The sequence below is a fragment of the Protopterus annectens genome, chromosome 5.part0 (assembly GCF_019279795.1).
Source record: "Protopterus annectens isolate FY-2018-M chromosome 5.part0, PAN1.0, whole genome shotgun sequence".
NCBI lineage: Eukaryota > Metazoa > Chordata > Ceratodontiformes > Protopteridae > Protopterus > Protopterus annectens.
Genome location: NC_056735.1, coordinates 45701699 through 45719649, shown reverse-complemented (window position 1 = coordinate 45719649; position 17951 = coordinate 45701699). Strand labels below are relative to the sequence as shown.

At 41.2% G+C, this 17951-nt stretch overlaps 1 protein-coding gene across 4 annotated transcripts in view; it reads left to right on the top strand.

The window, feature by feature from the left end:
* Window positions 1–17951, top strand: part of BCL9 (BCL9 transcription coactivator) — a 1690791-nt gene that overhangs the window by 1124840 nt on the left and 548000 nt on the right. For all 4 annotated transcript variants that reach the window (XM_044072112.1, XM_044072109.1, XM_044072110.1 and 1 more), the window contains one exon: window positions 1018–1100. The gene's annotated coding sequence lies outside the window, so the exon portion shown is untranslated. The remainder of the gene's footprint in view (window positions 1–1017; window positions 1101–17951) is intronic.

Sequence of the window (17951 nt, the reverse complement as noted above, 5' to 3'; positions counted from 1 at the left end):
GTACTTTTTTTATTTTTTATACTTTTTCCCCTAACAAATTTGTTTGTTTTTCAAATGAATTGTTCGGGTTATAGGTCACATTAAAGGTGGGAAAAGTTTTGTAATGATTTATTGTGGTCTAATTTTTTTTATAGCACAAAAACCTGGCATTTTAACAGTGGTGTGTACACTTTTTATATCCACTGTATGTATGTATGTATAGGTTTAATATTGAAAACTCAGTGCTAGGGAAGGGTCATGTCAAGCATTCGTCAAAACCTTTCCCCAAAAATCAGCATACAGAATATAGGGAAGCCCAAGAACCATTTAAAATGCTAAAGCTCTCTTCCATCCTAGACACAGGATCAAGTGTTAACATGGCTCCAGAAGGGGGGGCATATTCAGGCAGTCGGTAATGTCGATATTCAACATTTATAATGCAGGTTCGAACAGCTAGATTAGACCCTTCCCAGCATCAAGTACATAGTAGCAAACCTAAACATATATGTTTGTATATTATATGTTTGTATAGATATCTATCTATATATATATATATATATGTATATGTGTGTGTGTGTGTATATATATATTTAGAGAGAGAGAGATGGATGTTTACATGTAAATACTTGTAGAAGTTTATATCTGTATCTGTCTATATCTAAATCTGTATGTAAAATGTGTGTGTAGGTAGGTATATAGTAGTAATAATTAGTATGTGAACTGTTAACTTCAAAATGTGTGAAAATTTAGTTTCTATGCGTTTCCTGAAAGAAGTTTAATTACTGTGTTTAGCACTTTTTAATTGTAATCATTTTCTGCCACACAATTACAGATTTAGTGGAAACTAAGCAAAATGATCATGCTAAGTCAGGGGTTTTTAAGAGGTACATTATTCAATTGCAAGGAGGACTTGATCTCTTGATGAGGTAGATACGTTTTACTTGAGGCAAAACCCTATTAAATGTTATACTAAAGTAACCAGTGTGTGGATGGTTATAAGGACAAATGGTAATGAACTTTCTGCATTTTCCCTAACAGGTTTCGAATGTTTTTTTGCAAGGTTGAGCAGAACCAGCACATTCAAAGATGTCTGCTGCTGTTTCGTGACCTCAGGGGACCTGGTAAGTGGACACTGGTAAAGTACTGAAACTGAAGTTCTAAACTGTATGCAGTTTGTCAAATTTCACTATTTCCCCTGTATGAAAGATAGTGCAGAATGTACTGTCTGCACAGATGTTAATATCTGAATTGAACCGGTTCCGGTCCATTTTGGTAATTTGATTTTAAGGTGGGTCAATGCCTTAATTAGATCCGTACATAATTTGTGAAGTAAAAGACGTTGGACATAATTTTCCAGAGTTAGTGCTGGACTTTATCTAGCCCTTCGACAATGCATGCTGTACCTGTCAAACTTTAGTTAGTAATTAACTAGGTATTAATTTGGGTTGGTAGGAAAATGCTTACTAGCCTCAAAAGAGGTGGAAGTTGCTTGTTGGTCTACAAAGGAATCAGAAACAGACATGGACCAGTTTTCCTTACTGTTATGAGCAGTCCTCCACTTATATGTCAGAATTGTTCTCTTTCTTTACCCTAGAAGGCCTTTTCTTGAAAAGATGAGGCAGAAGTCAGGCAATTTATTTTTACCTCCTTGAAAATGTGATTTGGGGAGGTGCAGTTTAAAATACCTTTAGATTTAAATGTTGCAAGTACAAGAGAAACTCCCTCTCTTTCTTTTTTTTAAGATCTGAAAGTTGGATAAATAACGGTGCAAATGTATTGGTACAGTCTGATTTTAAAAAAATAAAGTTCATACAATTGAAAAGACAGTGCTGTCCGTTAATGGCATTAAATAAAACAGAGTTTTACTACTTTAAAACTGTTCAGAATGAAGTAGGGGATGCAGTTTGTGCAGTAAATTCTAACTGAACTGTGCATTCAGCTCAGGGCGAGAGTTTACTGCACTGTTATGTACATTTATTGTGGCTTTAACATCTTGGATTCACTGTTATCAGTTGTATCAAAAGGTTATTGCACAGCTGAATGCTGTGGAGTATATGAATATGTCTTGTTCGATTTTTAACTTTAATTATTTTCATTATCCAGCGAGAAGTTGATTTCCAATTTCCAATTTTCAGTTTGCATATGTCACTGTCTGCTGTGTTAAATGCATGATAAATTTTGTAAAGGATAGATTTATAAAATGTTTGCATGTGTTATTCCATTTTGGAACTTGAGTAACCTGTTGAAGTAAAATATTGTGCATATTGGAGAAATCTTTGGCAGATCTGGGGGTTATGGGGGTAACTGAGTCTGTGACTTAGTCTGTGGACCCTTTTCTGTCATGACTCAGGCTCAATAGTATGAACATTTAATGTAGATTGTTACTGTCATCCTGATGCTCTGTTTCCCCCGTTTTTACATGGGGTTCGAAGTGTCGCATCAACATTAATGTGGCCAGATTACTTAGAGCTAATGTTTATACCGCTAAGTGGTTAACTCTGACATGGACTAAAGACGTACACAAATTATAACATTATCACGGCTAGCTAGGTTTGATTATAAAGGCAAAATTAGAGAGATTGAATGCTGTAGCCAGGACAAATCCCACATGTATATAGTTGTTCAGTAGAAGCTAAAGAAATGGATAGGACAATTTTTTCAGTGTCAGTTCTTACACGTAGATTTTTAAATGGAGTGTGTTTGAAAGCAGAGATAGTGTTGTGGAAAAATTTCTTGAGTGAGTATCGTTTTAATTATGTTTCATAATACATGAGGTGCTAGAAAACATATCTTGCCTTTATTGTCCATTTTTATTGCAGAAATAATGGTGAGTTGTCGAGTCACTCCATTTCAGACTCGCCTTTGGTGCAGAAGGCTGTAGGTTATAGTCCCACACCAGGTAAATGGATTGCTGACACTACAGTGCAGCATAAGGGGGAGCGTTGCACCTCGGAGTGCGTCATATTTTAGATCTATCCATCCATCCACAACCCCTTCTTCCTGTTTTTTTTTTTTGCACATGGAGTCAGGGTGTCATGTCAACAGTGACAATAACCTAGAGCCAAGGTTTCCACCACCAGGTGGCTAGCTCTGACACTGTAGTTCATCCACACACACACACACACTTGTATGTATGGCCAATTTAGAGTGTCCAATCCAGTCTAGTGCATGTCTTTGGAATGTGGGAGGAAATCCACGTGAACACAGGGAGGACATGCAGACTCTGCATTAAAATGAGGTCAGATCTTGAGCTGGTGGTAGCTCAGGTGGATGTAAAACATTCCGTGGCACCTGTCAAAAAGAGTATAAATAGTATGTGAAGTTCCTCGATGCCTTGGCCAAATTTCTCTGTATAAGTACCATCTTGGGTCTCCCCTGAAAAGGGACCACTAGTTTAGGGGAACTATCAAGTCAACAAAGGATAAATAACTAAGGCTCAGGATCAGAGAAATATTTTTAAATATTTTATACTAAGAAAGTTGTCAGAAATAATACAATTTGCATTAGCATGCATTTTGTGAAGGATATGAAGTCTGAAATTCGGATACATTTTATTGGCTAGTGATAGCAGTCCTCAACAGTTTGCCTAAAAAACACAAATTTTATGAGGAATAGACTAAAAATGTGAATCAGAATTGAAGATGCTCTGCAAAAATGAGTGACTGTTAAGAGCTGTGATTGCGAGTGTGGGTTTTTATTTCAGTCTTAGCATTTGAGAGTGCTGGACTGCTGTGATGTGTATTCAGATCAGTAGGTCTTGCAGTTGGTTGTTTTTCTCCTCTGGTCTGAACATGTTTGTATCACCCGTTTTAAAAAAAAAAAAAAAAAAGGCAGGCCATGCATTGATATGAAGTAACATCTGTGCTGTTTTAAAATTGGTATTTGTGTTTATTTTGGAGTCATTCTATAAATGACATTTTTACGTATTTGCTTTGAATCAGAGTTTGGTATTATCAAGGAGGTACATTGGTGAAGTTGAGATGTCATGAGTAAGTCATGTTTGTACACTTCGGCTGGTATACAAATGTTCTCTTGGCAGTTATAGCCAGATTTACTCGTAGCTGGAAGTTTCAGCAGTCAGAAATATAGCTCGGGACTATGTCCCATTGGTGGTGAAATTCTTCTAATGACAGATGTGAAAGGTAATTGCTTAGAGTAACAGTAGATGTCCTTCAGTTTCACTGTAACAGTATGCATTAAAATAGGAATCCCCTGCCAAGGGTGGCCCAATGTCCAACCAGTATACCATAGCCTTTAGGTTGCTTTAAGGTATGACGTACGTCAGATGTATACTCCTTGCTTAGCATAAGGCATAAAGGCAACATCTGGGTGTATGTACCAATCTCAGAAAATCTTTGCCACCATTCCGAACGCCATTTCTTGATTGTCTGTATGAATGCCCATTCCATTGCTGGTGGTTCCCCAAGCCATTGAAGATAAGTGCCTTACTGTTTTTTTTTTGTATCTTCTCTTTTATTTTATTCTTTGTTGCTTGAGGGGGGTTTATGTCATCCAAGAAGGGTAAATGTCAGTGTGGGAGACAGATTCCCTGTAAAGACTGTCATGACCAGTTCCTGTTTTGCCTCTGTGCTTCCCACAACCATATGTCCTGTTCATTCTGTCAGGTTTTTGTTCCCAAGACCGTCCTTAGTAGTCTTTTTTTCCTTTGGCGTTGTATCTAGAGAATAACATCTTAACTTATTAATAAAGACGCTATGGAAGGAACTTCCTGCTCCAAGGAGCAGCCGTCTGGGAAGAAGGCCAAGAAATTTATGCCAGATTCTTCTGCTGTACAGCCTTCACCAGACATCTCTCCCAAGAGTGAAAACCCGAAGGTTTGTCTGGTGTCACTGTTGGATTTTTCAGCCATGACTGTGTTGGAGGCCAGTAGGAATCCGACCTTATGCATGTCCTTGGAGGCCTTGCAGATGTCCGCATTGGATGTTCAGGGAGAACCACGGCCAGTTATTTCTGAGAGGCCTAGGGATGTTCTGCTAATTTAGTTGGAGAAGAGATCCCTACTACCATTATTGAATGCTGTCCGGAATCTTTGCCTTTTGCTTTTCATAAGGCAGACGTCCCCTTAAAGAAAAAAAAAAAGAAAATTAAACATATTACTCCAGTTTCTAAGGACCCACAGAGTGAATGGCAAAATTTCACTTAGGGGTTGTTTAGTGCTTTGATGGCTTTAAAACCTCCTCGGGGTGTTTCTGTTCCAGCTCCTGCTTTGTATTGCTCCCCTTAAAAGATCCAGGGAACAGGATTCCTCTGAGGAGCAGGTGGATTCAGATGAGGAATCCATTGCTTACTCCTCCCATATTCCCTCTCCTTTAGATTGAGTCTGGGAAAGAGGAATCTGCTAATCCTGATACTCCTTTTGAGGAGATTTCTTTTAGGGACACAATCCTGAGAATGATGGAGTTTTTTTTTTTTTTTAAATAGGATTGAGTTTAGGTTTCTGAGGAGCAGAGACAGTATTATGAGCTCCTGCAGATGGATTCTCCCAGGCCCTCTTCTGTCCCTCCTGTTCTTGCTGCCTTGTTGGATGCTTTTTCTAATACTTCTAAGGCTGCTGACTCCCAGCACCCTACCCCAAATAACATGATGGGTTTTACAGGGTACCTGAGGACTGCAAATTTCTTTGCAAGTGTCCTTTTGCTGTCCCCTCGGTGGTGTCTGTTGCTTCTGACAAGCCATCTCATTTGATACCTTCTCCTAAGTTATTGGCTTTTGATAAAGATAGCAGAACCATGGAAAGGTTGGGGATAAGGATTTATCTCTCTGTTACTGTAGCTTTTAGGGCAGTCAGTTATCATACCCATATGTCCAGGTACTTGTTGGCTATTCTTTCCCAGGCCTGTCAGGTAATTTCTGATATTCCAGACTCTGAAGGGAAGACATATGCTCTTTCTTTGTTATTGACTTCCTTCCAGGTGGCTCATAATTCCATCAGATGCTTCTAGAGCTGTTGCCTTTGGTTCTGTGATGAAGACATATTCCTGGCTTTGGCTTCAACCCTTGCCTGATGCTATTAAAGCTAAGTTGAGCAGTGCTCCTGTGGATAATAAACGTTTGTTTGGCGAAGCTGCTGCTGGTTTAAGTCTCTTCTGTTTAAGTAAGGACAAGGCTTTACAGGAACTTAGGCACAGGGGAAACAAAAACATGTTTAAATTTCAAAGGACTTACCTAATAAGCCTGCTTTTGTTAGTAGGCAATCTCGCCCTCCCCCCAAGAGCAAGAAAGGTGTGGGAAGCTGGCTTCTCCTGCTAAAGCTACTCAGACTTCTGTGCCCCAGGAGTATCCTTTTCCTGATAAAGCAGGTGTTGTCTGACTATCCTATTCCTCGCAGCTACATTCCTCTTTCTCTTCGCTGTTCTCTCTCCCTGTTTGGTTAAAGATTACTCAGGACTCTTGGGTTCTGTCCATTATCTGCCAAGGGTATTGCATGGTCTGGAAATCTCTTTCCCCTTTTATAGGGAGTTCCTTAGCCCCCTCAGGAGCAGTTTTCCTTCTTTCCAAGAGTGCTTTGTGATCTTTTGATTCAGCTTTCTATTCAGGAAGTTCCAGTTTCCCAAAGGGGAAGTGGTTTTACTCCAGAATGTTCCTAGTACCTAGGAAAGAGGATAGTTGGAGACCAGTTTTAGACCTCTCTCATCTAAATACTTTCCTGAAGATTACCTCTTTTCGAATGTTGTCCCTTCAGATTTTGTTTCCACTTCCTCAGGCTTGCACACAGTCTCTGGATCTCAAAGATGCTTATCTACATGTCCTGATTCATCCTCTTTTCAGGAAGTTTATTTGTTTCTCTGTTGCTTCCCAGCATTTTCATTTCTCTGCTGTGCTCTTTGGCCTTTCTGCTGCCTCAAGGGTATTCACCAAATGTCTCGCTCCTGTGATTGCTTTTTGCAGGCTAAGGGGGATCTAAGTCTTTCCCTACTTGGATGGCCTTCTGTTTCAGGCATCCTCTCCAGAGACTTTGTTGTAAAACCTTCATTTTGCAGTCTCCCTTCTGCAGAGCCAAGGGTTCACTATAAATCTCAAGAAGTCCTTTCTGACTCCTCCTCAGGATCATATCTTTCTGTGGGGCAGGATCCAGACTGTTCCTGTGCTGGCATCCCTGCCTCCTCCAACGACCCTTAACTCTCATTTACCTTTTTCAGTCCCTTATTCGTCTGACCTCTATAAAAAGGCAGTTTCTGAGAGTTCTGGGGTTCATGATTTCCACCATCCCAATGGTCCCTTTTGCCAAATTCCACATGAGAAAACTTCAGTGGTTTCTAAAGTCAGTTTGGCTTCAGCATTCTCATCTCCTCAAGTTTTTAGTTCTTCCTCCAAGTCTCAAGCAGGAACTTCAGTGGTGGATTCAGCAGTTGACTCAATCCAGGGCTCCAGTTTCATCCACCTCTTTCCCTCTTAGGAGCTCTTCACAGATGCCTCAGACATGGGATGGGTAGCAGCTTTTGGCTCCCCAAAGGTGCAAGGAGTCTGGTCATTTCATCAACAGAAAGACCACATCAGTGTCAAGGAGATGAGAGCTCATCTGCTGGCACTTCAGGCCTTTCATCCTCTGTTCTCCCTAGCACCTCTCAGGGTGTTGTGTGGGAACTAGCTGTCCACTATCAGGTGACTCTTCAGGCAGTGTACATTCCTTCAGGTCAAAACTTTGTGACAGAGTCTCTGAGCAGGTCCATAACATAGTCCCATGAATGGAAGCTTCACAGGGATGTGTTTCTGGACATTATCCACCAGTGGAGTACCTCCTCAGTTGGATCTCTTTGCCTCCCCACTAAACAGACAACTTCCTCTGTTTTTGCCAGAGTCCTAGGTCCTCTGGTTTGGAAGGTGGAGACCCTCTTTTTTTCTTGGAAGGAGATGTTTCTTTTTATGCTTATCCTCCCCTTCCCCTCATTCCAAAAGTCCTGATCAAAATACAACAGGGTGATCCTAAAATCTTGCTGGTGACTCCCCTTTGGCCGAAGCAGCATTGGTTCCCTCGTATTCTGCATTTAGCCAAGGGAAATCATCACAAGTTACCTCACAGGATGGACCTGCTTGCACAAGACAAGGGATCTCTCTTCCATCCCACCTGTCTACTCTTCAACTGACACTGTGGGTAATAGGATTTTGATTCTACATAGACACCTTTTTTGAGAACGTCCTTAGTCCTGCGGGAGGCCAGGAAACCCAATACTAAGGAAATCTTACTTACCCAAATGGAAGGTGGTTTTCTGTTTGGTATTTTTCTTGTAACCTGGATCCACTTTTTATGGATGTTCCTTTTGGTTCTTTATCTGTGTGAGGTGCTTGATGCTGGGTTGTCTTATTCTTCTGTTAAGGCCCACTTAACAGATATCTTTGCTTGTCTGCCTTTATCACCTCCTTTAGCTTCGAGATTTGAAACCAAGCAATTTCTTAAAGGCATCCTACATATTAGGCCTTCCAGGAAGCCTGTTCCTCCTGTTTGGAATCTAAATTTTGTTTTGGAAAGATTGACCCAGGCTCCTTTTGAGCCTGCAGCTTCATCTTCCTTGCAACATTGTTCTTGGAAGACTGTACTTTTGTTAGCCCTTACTTCTGCCAGATGGCTGTCTGAGCTTCAAGCCTTTATGGCTTATCCACCCTTTTTGTTTTTTTAATAAGTGCAGTGTGTCTGTTCGTACTAATCCTGCTTTTATGCCCACAGTGGTAAATGAGTTCACTCTTAATCAGTCTATTCATCTGCCCACTTTTTTTCCCTTCTCACTGTGCTAGTGAGAAGGTGCTGTACACATTGCATGTGCATAGATAACGCAGATTTTGTTTAGGTAAGACTGTGAATTTTCGTAAATCTGATCAGCTCTTTGTTTCTTTTTATCCTAGGTCCTTAGGAGTGGCTATGTCCAAGCAAACTATTTCGTCTCAGATTTCTAAATCCATTTTTTTTTGTTATTCCTTTCATGATAAGAGACTTCCTTCTTCTGTTAAGGCTTATTCTACTAGGCCTGTGGCTTCTTCTGGTGCTTTTTTAAGGGCTTGGATACTAACTCTGTTCTTGAGGCAGCTACCTGGACTTCTGTGCATACCTTTACCAAGAACTGCCATTTGGATGGAATCTTCAGAGCTAGACCAGATGTTGCTAGGACCATCCTTCATGGCTTTCTAGAGAGCTCTGCTGGCCGTTCCTCCTCCTCTCAAGTTTCTTCCTGAACTTTGGCACTCTCCCTATTGTAATGAATATTGCAACAGTGAAATGGAAGGCCATAGCACAGTTGTGTAAAATCTTACCATAATGGTAGATGTCCTTCTCTTCACTGTTGCAGTATTCACTCCCTCCCTCCTGCCCCTGGTCCATTTCTTTTTGTATGTACTGATTACCTTTCTAATGCTTGGACTGGCGTTCATACTGGGGCTCTTAGTTCTGAGGCTGGTTTGTCCATATATCACCTTTTTTTTTTCCCTATGCCAGGTGTACCTTAAAGCAACCTAAAGCCTTTAATATACTGGCCAGACATCGGGCTGCCCTTGGCAGGGGGATACCTATTGTAATGAAAACTGCAACAGTGAAGAGAAGGACATCTGTCATTATAGTATGATTTTACACAACTGTACTATCTTCATTGGCATTACCTTTTCTGTGACCCACCCCCAACCTCATGCCCAGTGACATTTTGTTTTGGGGGTGTACAGAGTAAAGGAAATTCCTGGTTTCACACCTGCCTTACACTACCTGTCAGATCTGGTATGGGGTCCTTATATGCTCAGAATTGTGGGTAAAAGGAAGGGCTGAGGTAGCCTGGGAGAATTTTAATTTCCAAGTTTTCTAGTCTTAATCCTGTCTGATAGAGATGAAACTACCAATCTAGGTCTGTCTTTAAGTATTTATTTTTAATCAGACTGATTTAGTAACATAATGGAATAGTATACATTTACCACCACCACCCCCATATTTCTGTTGCACACAGGAAATAAAATGCCCCAGTAGAAAGAGAGACGCAACCAAAACAAAGTTAATTTGGAAAATAAGTGCATGATGTAATAATAAACGTTTTTTGTTTAACTCTTTATTTCAGTTAGTCAGCAGTTAAGACATCTGCAGTACTTGCATCATTACAGGATTACATTTGTTTACAGACCGATATTACCATAAGGTTATTGTTTAACAGCTTCCTTCTTTATACCGTGGGTGCTATTCCTTTGTTGTCTTTAGGCACAAATCTCTATAATTCCATGGCATTTTGTCCATGCCATTTTCTGTATTTAGGTGAGTATATCATTAAATCATTGTGTAACTTTCTTTTAATTTACTTTGGCACATAGTTTGTCTAAAGTGAAAGCTGGATATGTCATACTTTTACTTGATTCCCCTCATATGGCCCTCCCTGTCTGTCATACTGCTCCATAATCTGTAATCTGTAGTCCTTCCCTCTTGTATTCTTACTAATTTATTTCTGATTTCTGTTTCCATTTCTTCAGGAATGTGTTGCTCTTTACCTGTCTTCTGAAAACACAAAGTAAACAGACTAGACTGCTTATCAAATTGCCTATGGCAGCTTTTTATTTTTCGGTCACCTGAGCCATAGAGCGTTATTCTGTCACACCACACCACAGTATTGGCTGCATATGACAGCTAAGTGCTACAAACACGTTAGGTTTGCTCATATTTTTTTTGTATAATGTACTATTTAAGCGAACAATGTATCACCTGAACTATTCTCCAAAAATCATATACTTTCTGTTATATTTTTGAGACCAGTGCAGAGTCCCATCCCAACTCATGACTGGCTATATATTTTCATTTTTATAATCCTTCACTTTATAACTCTCTGTCATGTCCAGAACATCACCTCATCCACCCATTAACCTAACCAGCAAAGGACAGGGTAGCCTTTTCAGTTCTCTTCACCTCTTCATTAGTGTTAATTTAATTTTAACATCTCGTATAGTCACTTTTCCTGCACATTTAGCATGAGTGGTATCAATCTGGTTCATCCGACATGATCTGCATTCTGCTTAGTCATATCAACTGTCTTCATTTTCCCATCAAGAAGTGTTTGTCAGCTCTTGCTGGTGGATAGTAACGCCAGATTAGTTTTTCTTTATCTTGTGATGTTTACTGATAACACATTTTTTATTGAACGTGTATTTAAAGTGTGATGGAGTTTGTGCAGCTTATACCAAAGAAGTTTGAGTTAAAATTGAAATGATTTAAGTTAGAGTATGGCATTTTATTATTTTTTTTATTTATTTTGTTTTTGTTGTGTGTATGTGTATATGTCTGTGTGTGTGTTGGGTTACTTTTTCAGTTCTGGAGTTGACATTTGGAAATGCAAAAAAAAAAGCCTGGTTGCAAAAAGTTTTAGCATGACCCGTATCAGAAAGGTGTACATTATTAAATCACGGTCACTAGTGATATGTAGCAAGGTATACATGATCCAAAAGGCTAGACTTAAACTATGAATATGTGCTTTGAAGCTATATGGTGAAATAGTTTGAATCCCTTTAAAAGAGTATTTTTGTATCCACAAAAAATGGGAATGCTGAATTAAGTATAATGTGTCCAGTTTTCTTACGGTAGTGTTTATGGACTTTCTTTTGTAATATGTACAGGGCCAACAGAATTATTAAAGGACAAGTACCATATAATAAAACTTAGAAAACAGAGGCGAGAAATGAGTGCTGAATGTAAAAGCTCTTGAATGAAAAATAGGCAGTGGAATATAACTTACCCAGGATAAAATGTAAGGTGCAAACAATGTTATCTTTTTTTCTTTAGAGAGGATGGGAAGTGTAAAATCATGTTATCAAAGGAATATTTGGTACAAAGTGGAGAATGTAAGGAGAGTCGAATGAATAGAGAACTTTTTTGTGGAGAATAGTGTATGAAAAAAGAACACAAGTTTTAAAAATGTCATGATGGAAAGGAGTTGCTCTTGTGGAAAAAAATGTAACTGCAGCCTATATCATCAATGACTATACAAGTAAAGGGTTTCTGAACAGTTATTACTGAGCTAGTTGAAGTTAAATGTAATTCATCATAATGTCTTTGTGGTTATATGGAACAGCGTCTGTTGATTGAAAACACTTGATTATTAATGTATTTCTTATTGAAATAATAGCATTCAGGATACAGTTCTGCATAGTACATCTTGGGATTGTGATGTATTTTGTGATGATATTCAGACATATATTAGTTTGTTTGAAATTGTGAAATATTTTGATTTCCTGTGCTTCCAGAACATCTTTCTGTATGACCAAGGCCCATGGTCACATGATGAATCATTGTGGGTAAGAGTAAAAAAAAAAGGGGGGGGGTCTCCTCCTGCCAGCAAGATGTCATCTTGAAGAGCTTGTTGTAGCGTTTCCTTTTTCCGTGGTGCCCATTAACTTATGGGTGATGTCTGGGCTCTGACATTCAGCTTGGCCTACAGACTCCTTTGCTTTGGTAAAAGAAAAGTTTTGGCTTTACCTCTTTTGTTGCATGACAGTTATCTAGAGTGACCAGAAGGATTATGCCGTCCTTTACTACAAAACATATTACACAGATGTTCTTCATCTCACATTGCTGCAGTCCTTACATATGGGTAGTCCGCTGTCCTCGGTCGGCCCGAATACCAAAGTATTAGGCTGACGTCGGTCAAGGCGCTTAAAACTGACATCAGGACGTCAGGGTACAAAAGCGCATGACCGACGTCATTTCCTCAGTCTTTTTTGCCGCATGGTCCGATGCAGAAGCAGTTCGGCGTTCTGAAATTTTTCGAATTCGGAGTTTCAGACCGAATCCAAGTTGGCTAAGTACCCCGTTGGGGATTATTTTGGTTTTTTCTTGCCTCAGTGTTTTACCGGATGTCAGAAAAAGTGAATAACTGTATTTCTTGTGGGAAACAGATACCGCATAGGGATTATCATTCTTTGTGTATTCCTTGTTTGGGGCCTGAGCACGACGTTGTTGGGTGTCGCTTTTGTGCTAGGTTCAATAAACGCACTATTAAGCGAAGGTTAGATTGTGCTAGGCTGGTCTTTGGGAAGCGGTGCAATTATAATATGCCGTTGGATTCTCCGGTGCCCGCTTCTGCGAAGAAGCGCAAAGACAAAGCAGTTAACCCCAGGCAAGATGAGTCGTCCGTTCCGGACGCCGGTTCTTTAGAGGCTTCAGTGGAACCGGTGGTTCCGACGGAGACTTCTCTGGAGTCTCAGGGGGGGACTTTGATTTTGCAGGAGGTGGTCTCTCAGGAGGCAGGTCAGGCTGATGGGGCTTCTCAAGTTACTGTACTCCCCTCCCTTCCTAGGGTGGTTAGGCCTTCTCCTTCTGTTTCCAAGGCTTCTCCCAGAGGCAGGCCAGTTTTAGCTTCTGTTGGTGTCACTCCTAGTTCAGCAGGGTCTGTGCCTAAGAAGCACATGCTTAAAATGGCAGAAGATTTGATTACTCTGATTAGAGGTTCTATGCCCCCTCCTGATAAGAGGCCTAGGGTGGAGCCAGAGTTGGGAAGTTTTGAGCAGGCTTCGATGTTTCAGAGTCTTCGACTGAAGACTTGCAGGAGTACTCTCCTTATTCTGATTCTGATGCAGATGATTCCACTCCTTCTGCTTCTCCTCCAGAGGATTTTTCTTTTTCAGAGACTCTTCATTCTATGAGGGAACATTTTAAGTGGGAAGGTCAGGACTTCTCTGATTCTAGGAAAAGGCTTAGGAGTTTTGCTATTACCCCAGCATAGGCCTTTGGCTATACACCCTGTTCTGGATGTTGTGGAAGATGTGTTTGCAGAGGCTTCACTTAATCCTGATTCTCTGCCTCCTGCTCCTGTTAAGCCGGATAGGTATTACAGGGTGCCTGAGGCTCACAAATATCTTTATAAGAGTCCTAGGGTGGACCCAGAAACTATTAGTCAGGGACCTAAGGGTGTCAAGGCCTCTGTTGTAAAAAATCCAGTTCCTCTAGATAAAGAAGCCAGAGCTTTGGATAGATGGGGAAAGAAGGTCTATACATCTTCTACCTTAGCTATGAGGGCTTTGAATTGCCAGTTTCATATGTTGAAATATCAAAACTTTCTTCTTTCTCAATTGAAGTCTAAGGTGGATGCTCTGGCGGAAGGCATTGAGTGTAAAGAATTGCAAGATTTGGTGCATGCCTCTGAACAGGTGGGTAAGCATTCATTACAGTGTGGTTTTGATGCTGTGCAGGCCTCGTCTAGGGTGGCTGCCACTGGCTCAGTTCTTCGCAGGCACGCATGGTTGAAGGATCAGAATTTATCTGACCATGTTAAGACAAATATTTTGGATGCTCCTTTGCAGTCTGATGTGTTGTTTGGTTCACCTGTGGAGTCAGTCTTGAAGAAAATGGAAGACAAGGCTAAGTCTATGCAGACTGTTAAAGATTTTTTGCAAGTTCAGCCTCCGAAGTTTAGTAGGAATTGGCCTGCTAAGGGGTGGACATATCCTTCTTATGATTCTCAGTCTAGGGGTAGATCTAGACGTGGTAGGGGCAGAGCTCAGAGTTCTTTCAGGCCTAGAACAGGGAGTTCCCCTGCACAATCTTCGGGTGAGGGTAGGGGCCAGTCCTTTCGTAAACAGGCCCAATGACCTACTTTTTCAGCTGCCAGATCCTTCTTGCCTGGCAGCACCTTTGGGAGGAAGGTTAGCACTCTTCAAGGAAAATTGGATGTTGGTTACCCAAGACAAATGGGTATTGGATATCATACACCAGGGTTACAAGTTTTATTTCCATACCTTGCCTCCTTTCAAAGGCATGCCGGACGTTCCTCCTCAGCAAAGACTAGAGGCTCGCAAACAAATTTCTACTACTTCAAATGGGGGCCATACAACCGGTCCCTCTGCCAGAAGTGGGCCTAGGATTTTATTCTCGCCTGTTTCTAGTACCAAAGAAAGGAAACACGTGGAGACCAATTTTGGATTTATCCATCCTCAACACATATCTGGACATTCCCAAGTTCAAAATGTTAACGTTACAACAGCTTTTACCTCTGCTGGGCAAAGATCACTGGATGGTGACCCTGGATCTCAAGGAGGCTTACCTTCATGTTCCTATCAGGCCCAGTTGCAGGAAGTATCTGCTTCTTCGGGCTGGGACTTCACATTATCAGTTCTCTGCATTGCCCTTTGGCTTATCTACTGCACCCAGAGTGTTCACGAAGGTTCTGGCTCCAGTGGTAGCTTTTTTCAGGCTAAGAGGAATACAGATCTATCCTTATTTGGACGATTGCCTGATACTGGCCCAAGAAAAGGACAAACTTCTTCATCATTTACAGTATGTGATGGCAGTGTTAAGATGCCTGGGGTATTCTGTGAACGAAATAAAGTCCAGTCTAGTACCCTCTCAGGACATGTGCTTTCTGGGTGTGAGACTGAATACAGCATCCCAGATGGCCTTTTTGACCCCGGACAAACAAAAGAATCTTTCTCTTTACTTCCATCAGTTGTCTCATCAGTCCAGGCTGACTGCAAGGACAGTCCTTCAAGCCTTGGGGTTCATGGCATCTTGTATTCTGGTACTTCCCAATGCCAAATTGCATATGAGGAAGCTACAATGGTATCTCAAGAATGTATGGACACAGCACTGCCAAGATTTGGACACTGTCATTCAAATAATACCTTGCATTCAAAAGGAATTTTTGTGGTGGGCTCAGGAATGTCACCTAAACAAGGGACTCTCTGTGACCCGCCAGAGGCGAGTCAGATTTTAACGACAGATGCCTCAGACAAAGCTTGGGGAGCTCATCTAAATGGAAAATGGGTACAAGACACGTGGCCTGCCAGACTTCAACATCTACATATCAACTTGAAGGAGATGTTAGCAGTCCAATTTGCATTGATAGCTTTCAAGGATTTACTTCTTCCAGGGCAGGTGTTGATTCAAACAGACAACACAACTGTCATGTGGTACATCAACAAGCAAGGGGAACGATTCTTATCCTCTATGCAGACAAGCAATGATTTTGTGGGAGACTGCTCTCAGTTTACAGCTAAATCTTCAGGCAAGGTTTCTGCCAGGAGCACAGAACTCCTTAGCAGATGTGTTGAGCAGACAAATTATGGATCCCCACGAGTGGAAATTGGATCCTCATGTATTTCAGAGATTGACAGTGTTATGGGGAACTCCAGACATAGATCTGTTCGCTTCTCCACTAAATTACCAGCTGCCAAAGTTTTGCACAAAAAGGTTTCATCCCTCGGTTTGGAAAGTGGATGCTCTCTCATTCAATTGGAGCAATCTTCACGTGTATGCCTTTCCACCTCTGCCTCTCCTCCCAAAGGTACTGCTGAAGGTCAGACAGGACAAGCCAAACATGATTTTAATAGCTCCAGATTGGCCTCGACAGCACTGGTACCCATTACCGAGAAGTCTGGTACAGGAGCCTCCATGGCCTTTGCCTTCGATTCCTCACCTGCTGTCTCAGGAGAACAGTCATTTACTCAATGTCAAACTTCATTCTCTACATCTGACAGCCTGGCATATTCTGTTTTAAACCCTGGAGGGTCTCAGCTTCCACAACAAGTTTTGAATGTTATTTTGGAGGCCAGAAGGCCTAGTACAAGGAAAGTTTACGAGATAAATGGAGGAGATTTTTATTTTGGAGTACTGCAAAGGACTTTGATGTTTCTAAACCTAATTTAAGTGTTGCGCTTCAATACCTTACTGAGTTATTGGACAAAGGTTTGTCCTTCTCCTCTATAAAGGTTCATGCTGCAGCAATTTCTGCTCACTATGACTGTGACCCACCATTATTTTCTCAGCCTTTGTTTAAGCAATTCCTTAGAGGGCAAAAATATAAGACCCCACGAGAGCTCCTACTCCTGCTTGGGATCTCAATTTTGTGTTGGAGAAACTCACTCTACAACCTTTGAGCCTGCAGCATCGGCAGAGTTGAAATATTTATCTTGGAAGACTGCTTTTTTGTTGGCCATTACCTCTGCGAGAAGGGTTTCTGAATTACAGGCCCTTGTGGCAGTTGAGCCTTTCTTAATTTTCCACAAGGACAGGGTGTCTTTGCGTACTAACCCTTCTTTTATGCCTAAAGTGGTTTCTAGTGTGGCTTTAAACCAAACTATTCATTTGCCTACTTTTTATGCAAACCCCCAAAATAAAGGGGAAAGGATTTTGCACACTTTGGATTTACACAGACAGTTGCGATATTATTTGAGCAGAACTAAAGGGTTCAGGCAGTCTCAGCAGTTGTTTGTTTCTTTTGCTTTGGGTTCTCAGGGCAAACCTGTTTCAAAACAAACTATTTCTAAGTGGATTGGTTTTGTATTGCTTTCTGTTATTCCCATCATGGTAAGGAGATTCCAGCTGGGATTAGGCCTCATTCCACTAGGGCTACTGCCACTTCTACAGCCTTTTTAAGGGGGGTGGCTACTAAAGATATTTTGGAAGCAGCTACTTGGAGTTCAGTGCATACTTTCTCTAAGCATTACCACCTTCCACTTTACTCTAAATCTAGGGCTGGATTTGCAACTGCAATTTTGCAAGGCATGTTGGCAGCTCCTAATTCTTTATAGTTTTGCCATCCTCCCTTACCTCTGCTTTGGGATTCTACCCATATGTAAGGACTGCAGCAATGTGAGATGAAGAACATAGTACAGTTTTGTACCTACCATAAATGTAGATGTTCGAAGATCCACATTGCTGCAGTCCAATTACCTCCCTCCTTCCCTCTGTTGTTGAAGGTGGTGGTGTGGTTTGTGTTGTACATATTGTAAATATGGTTAGTGCACGGGTGGTTGGTTAGGTTTTGCTGGTTTTTGGCTTTGGCCTTTCTTGTTAGGGCCTTCTGACATCTGGGGCAAGAAAAGACTGAGGAAATTACGTCGGTCATGCGCTTTTGTACCCTGACGTCCTGATGTCAGTTTTAAGCGCCTTGACCGACGTCAGCCTAATACTTTGGTATTCGGGCCAACCGAGGACAGCGGACTACCCATATGTAAGGACTGCAGCAATGTGGATCTTCGAACATCTACATTTATGGTAGGTACAAAAC